General features: G+C 51.1%; 1 pseudogene; it reads left to right on the top strand.

Annotated features, from left to right (window-relative positions):
* LOC109394974 (translation machinery-associated protein 7 pseudogene) overlaps positions 1-5,901 on the top strand; it is a 13,370-nt pseudogene extending 7,469 nt beyond the window's left edge.
* Positions 5,902-6,119: the final 218 nt, after the last annotated feature.

Here is a 6,119-nt window from a genome sequence, read left to right as displayed (position 1 = left end):
CCCTGAATAAGTAAATGAATGGAGGGATGGATGGTGTGTCCATCGCTGTGAGGCCAGACCAGTTACAGACTAGGCACTGATCCTCCCTCTGTGAGATGGGTGCTATGATGGGGCCTACCTGTCAGGGGTGCTGGTGGGTGACTTGAGAGAATAGACTAGTGCTCATGCCTCATGTGTCACTAACACTGAAGTGAGGGTTACTGGGATTGTTTCCATGATCAGTTGTCTCCAGGCCACTGGTTGAGTCCCCTTTGACTAGAAGACATATTCAGGCTTTCTGATGCCCCTGGCCCAGGCTCCATGAGAACTCCATGGGTATCTGACCCTCCAAGCAGATGAAAACCTTCTTGGGGCTCCTATGGCCCCCCGTGTGTACCCTAATCCTAGCTCCAGCACACTGAACACTTGTTGGTCTGTGACATTCCAGGGTTTGGGGACCAGGCCTCACCCCCTGCATCCCAGGTCTAAGCCCACTGCTGCCTGGCGCTGGGAAATGGATGATGAGGAGACTGAGATGCTCAGAGCTTCCTCTGAGGTCACCCAGTTGGTCAGCCTTTGACCTGAAACACCACAGCTCCCCTCCATCACTCCATAAGGATTACTGTTCTGTGACAGCCAAGATGGTGGGTCACAGGGTCAGTTTCTTCTCACTTCCCTCCCAGAGTCCCACGTGAGCCTGTCAGGAGGAAGGCAGTGGTAGTGTTAAATGGGTCCCGCCTGCACACGGATAAGGTAGCTGTGGCATACTGGGAGACAGCTGCTTTCTCCACAGCAAACACAGCAAGGAGACCATGGCAGGGCCTGGTGGCTAAACCAGTGCCCGTGGCTCCCCACCAACCGTCCTCATGGTTGAAGAGCATTTCTGTGCTTTTAGGCAGTGCCTCTCTAGTGCCCGTAGAGACTATCTGCAAAGGAGCAGGGGTGAGGATGTGGGGGCCTGCCCTCCCCACAGCCCTCACCTACTTATACCTGGGTCTGCCCAGACTTGGGGCCCCAGGCTGGGAGGAGACCCCTCCCTCCAGAGTGAGGGAAGGAGGGAGTGTGCTGAGGAAGACCAGCGCTACTGCCTAGAAACCCCAGTTCTGGCAGTTTGGGGGTTCAAGGCAGTTCTAGAAAAGCTAGTTAACCTGTGCTAAAAGCTAGTTAACGTCTCACTCTCCTTGGGACCCTTTCTCCCTCCACAGTGCCCTCTACCACCACAGCCCATGGTCTCCACATGGTTCTCTTTCCCAGTGGTCCTACCTGGCTGGCCCATTCTTGCAGTTCAGCTAGTTGGGAAGTCTGCCAAGTACGGCCTCAGCTTGGCCCAACTCCCTGTCCAGGCCTCTTTCTCAACTCCTCTCCAGAGCTTTCTGGGGGCCTCGGAATTCTCAGGGTGTCCTTCACATCCTGGCCCTGGTGGAGACTTCCCAGCAGCCCTTTCAAGGGAGGCACCTCAGGGCTGGGAGGTGGAGGGGGCCGTCTTCCTTGTTCCCTGTGCAACTTCCAAACCAGCCCTCCTCCTCCCTTTAACCCCCTGGCTACTTTGAACATGTACCAACCAGCTGTGCCATCCATGCCCCTGCCAGTGCTGGTAGCCGCCACCTCCCAGCCACTCCCCCACATTCTGGGGAGGGCTCATTGCCTGCCGTCCACCCCAGCCTCATTCTCAATGACTCCAGCATCAAACACATGCTCCATCAGCACCCTCACCTCCTTGCCTCCAGACATCACTTTCGTCACTCCACCCAGCTGCCCACTCCCAGTTACACCCTTGACCTTGGCCTCTTTGCTGACAGTCTCATCCCTGAATTTCCACCCTGACCACACCTCTTATCCTTCCAGCTCACTTTCTCCCAGGCAGGCTTCTTCTAAAATCCCCCACCCAGAGAGACTCTCTCACTTTCTCATCTACCACCCCACCCACCCACTTTTCCCTTCTCTCTTTCCCACCTTGGAGTTCATAGTCTGCCAGTTTGATTATTCTCTTGCAGCAACCCCAGTTCTTGTTCCCTGCTCCCCTTGTCATCCTTCCCTGGCAAAGCCTCACTGTGGCTGAAGCCAGCTCTCCACTCTCTCCATCTGCACCAAAGAAGCAGGAAGCTGCTAAGACAATCCCACAGCCAGGCTCCCTGGGTGCAACTTCACTTCCAATAGGCACTTGGCCCTGACTGGAAACGGTTCCATTTTCCTGGTGTGAACACGGACAGAACTGATCATCAGGTTGACAGGAAGAAAGGATGCAGGAAGGACTTAGACATTTCTGGCTGGGGCATTTGGGTGGATGGGGTTGCTGTTTTCTAAGATGGGGAAAGATGGGGAGAAACAGGTTTGGAAGAGAAACCAAGGCTTCCTGCAGTTGGTTCTGACAATTCGACCCCATATATAGATCTAAAGTCAAGGCAGATCTCCCATCTCCTCTGCCTCTACCTTGGTCCAGTGGTCTTGTTAAAACATTGATCAGAACGCATCAGCTCAAGTCCTTAAAACCTTTCAATGCATTCACATCTCACTGTAGAATTAATCCAAATGTCTACAAGTCCTTTATAACCTGGTTGCTGGTTTCCTCTTCTACCTCATTCTTTCCGCTCCCCACTTCGCCCCCACTGAACATTCCAGTTCTCCAGCTATGAGGAGCACCTTCCTTCTGCTCCCTTAATGCCCTGAGTGCTGTCCCACCCGGCACCTTTGCACTTGCTGCGCACTTAGCCTGCTGTGCTCTTTCCGTGGCTGGTGACTTCTCAGATGTCACCTTCGCAGAGAGCCTTCCCTACCACACATCCAGTGTAGCCCGTCAGTTATTCCAGGTCCCTCCCGGTCTCATCACCGTTTGTCATGTCTTTCATAGAAATTATCATAATCTAAGATTACCTTGTTGGTTTGTTGAGGGGGGCTTGTTCATCTTGTTTTACATCCCTGGCACCTGGCACATACTAAGCACTCAATACATATTTGTTAAATGTATGACTGGATGGATGGATGGACGGATGGATGGACGGACGGACAGATAGATGGATGTGTTCTTTTCTCTAGGATTGTTGTGAGGATGAGCTGTGATACTCGGTGGGAAGTCACTCTGGAGACTGGCCTGAGTAGCACATTGTAGGTGTTTGGTCCAGCACCACACCTGGCATGTAGTAGATACTCAGTAAGTGCTGATGTATGAACTCATGGGATAGGAGGCAAGATTGAGGATATGAAGAAAGTGTAGACAAAGTGCCAGGGGGCAATGGGCCTCATTGGAGGAAAGGGTGAGGGAGGGGAGGCCTCTGGCTGACCTTTGCTGCTGTGCCTGCCTAATCCCTGGCAATCCCTGCCCAGCCCACCCCAGAGTCATCTCATTCCCCTCACCTCACGTGTCCTTCTGTTTCCCACCTCCAGCCCTTTCTCCACGAAGTATCTCCCTCCCAGAATGCCTTCAGAGAGGCCAACTATCCAGTCATTCTTCACAGCTCAGCTCAGCTATTACTCGATGAACAGCATGGGTATTAACTGAACACCTACTCTGTGCCCGTCACTACCCCAGACATTCAGGCATTGGGAAAACAGCCGAGGACAAGAAGTGAGGTCCCTGCCCCTGTGGAGCTTACATTCTGAGGATGGGACAGAGAGCAAATGATCAGCCATCAAAACATTAACCTCTGCTAGGAAGCCTTCCCTAACCTCCCCTCCCCAGACCTGGTGTTTCTTCTCTGACTGCCCTCAGGACCCTGTGCCCTCCCCCCGCACACACACTCACCACCCTGTACTGGGAATTTCCATCTGTATTTGTCTCCACTTAGGAGATAGGAAGACCGGGATTCCTGTCTTCCATCTCTTATCACCACCAGCATGGACTGGCACTTGGTAACTGCACCTTTGGGTTGAATCCCACAGGCTGAAAAGGTAAGGTGCAATATTCTGGTTGGAGGGGCTGGCAGGGCAGGGCCCCAGTGCTGTGGAAGTGCCCACATATTTCCAGAGACCATGGGGTACGGGAGGGTGGGGTGAAGTGGCGTGCTTGTGGGTGCTGGATCTTTGTGCGGAGGTTTCAAATGGGGTTCTATAGCACTTGTCTTGCTAAGGGAACATGTCCCGATTTACCAAACCACCAAGGGTGCCATGGACTTGGTCACATGTGAAGTCACATCTGAACAAGTTGCCCCACTCTGTTTCCTAGCCTGCCAAGGACTTGTAAAAGTTTAAAACAAAATGTCTGTGTCTCACACAACAAGTGCCTGGCTTAGGGAACCTTTTAAGCTACCAAGAGGTTAAGTAGATGTTGGAAGCACTCTCATGGGTGACCTATCCATATAGGGTGGTAAAGGGAACTGGGATAGCTTGTGGACATCCCTAACCTTTGAGGCTGACGTCATGGTGATAACCACTCACCCACAACACATCTCGTGGTCCTAGTTCTCCATAGAGGTGGATGAGGTCCCTAACACAGGCCTGCATGTCTGATGTTCTCATGAACACGCAAAATGAACCAGGCCCTACCCCACCCCTCCAGGAAACTGAGGAGAAATTGGAATCATTCTAAGAGCTGTTCATTCTTTCAATAAGCAGGCGCTAACCACTAAAGGGACAGCAAACCATATAAACGGTATGCATTCTCAGGTGGGACGGCATTTGGGGGCAGGGTTAACCTCATGTGGGGCGTGGCATTACATAGGGGGAGGTGCTTGAGCTGGGTATTAAGGATGGGCAGTGTGACCACCAGGTGGAAGGGCATTCCAGGGGAACAGCATGCACAGACACTTGGGGCTGCAAAAAGGTGTGAAACAGCAGGGTTTGTTCAGGGTGCAGCAGGCAGCTGGGTGTGGCTCCATTTGTCAAGTCCGCCTTGTGTGCCCAACGCTGTGCCACTTCATGCCACTGGTCAAGTCTATCGCCCTTTAAGATGATTCATAGATGAAGAAGCTGGTGCTCAGCGGGGCTAGGTAACTTGTCTCAAGTCCCCCAGCCAGTGGCAGAGCTCAGATTCAAACCCTGTTCTCCTAACCACCACACAGAACTGCCTCATGACATGATGCAGGATCTGAGGAGCCAGGCCTGGCCATTTGGACTTGATTCCAGAGGGCAGGGTGCCCTGAACGCCTGCCATTTGCACTCACTCCACCTTCAAGAGACTTGTCATGTCCTCAGACTTTCATATCTTCTTCTTCTTCTTTTTTTTTTTTTGGTGGAAAGAAAACCAGATTTATTCAAAATGCTGGCATTGTGGGAGGATGGTGGACTCCTGTGCAAAGGCCCCCCTTTCCCCAAGACTTTCATCTTCTTAATATTTGTCTTCAAATGTTTCGCTTTTTAAAAACTTAAATTTAAGTATTTTTTTTTATGTATAACAATATACATATGAAGAAATACACAAATCAATTCATTTTCACTCATGTAACAAACTGTCATTTTCCACCCAGGTCAAACACAGAATAGTATGGGATTCTGGTGGCAGGGTCTGGGGCAGGTGCCATGTCTGGCTGTGAAGGTGGCAAGAAGAAGCCCCTCAGGCAGCCAACGAAGCAGGCCAAGGAGATGGGTAAGATAAGGCACTCAAGCAGAAGCGAAAAGAGGAGCAGAAGAAACTCAAGGATCTAAAAGTGAAGGCTGTGGGGAAGAGCCCCCTGGCCACAGGTGGAATTAAGAAATCTGGCAAAAAGTGAGCTGTTCCTTGTGCCTGGGGCAATGGTGATGCTTAATTCCATTCCTGTTTTAACACCTGGATTCCCTATTGCCACCAATAGCTAGAATGAAGTGTTGTCTTGGAGCCTGTCGTACATTTAAGAATAAACTTTTGTAAAGGTTGATGTTGATGATGTTGATGATGATGATGATGATGATGCAATGGCTGGCCTCTTTGGTTCTTCTCACTCAGCCATTTCAACCTTAGCTGTGAGGTGAGAGTAAACCCAACCCAGAATCCTGCCAAAGCATGTTCTTCAGTCTTCGTTCTATCCCGAATTTTGTACCCCCTGGAATTAAACCAACTCATTTGAAAACAAACAAACAAAACTCCAAATATGACGAGCCCCTCAGAGGCCGGCCTTGTGCCTCCTCCCAGGCACAGCCCCACAAGGTAACCACTCTCTGAGTTGTAACAGCATAGATTAGTTTTGTTTGCTTTTGAACTTCGTATAAACGGAACCAGAAAGACTGCTCTT

The sequence above is a fragment of the Hipposideros armiger genome, unplaced genomic scaffold (genome assembly GCF_001890085.2).
Source record: "Hipposideros armiger isolate ML-2016 unplaced genomic scaffold, ASM189008v1 scaffold_447, whole genome shotgun sequence".
Taxonomy (NCBI): domain Eukaryota; kingdom Metazoa; phylum Chordata; class Mammalia; order Chiroptera; family Hipposideridae; genus Hipposideros; species Hipposideros armiger.
This window is presented reverse-complemented; position numbering and strand designations above follow the sequence as displayed.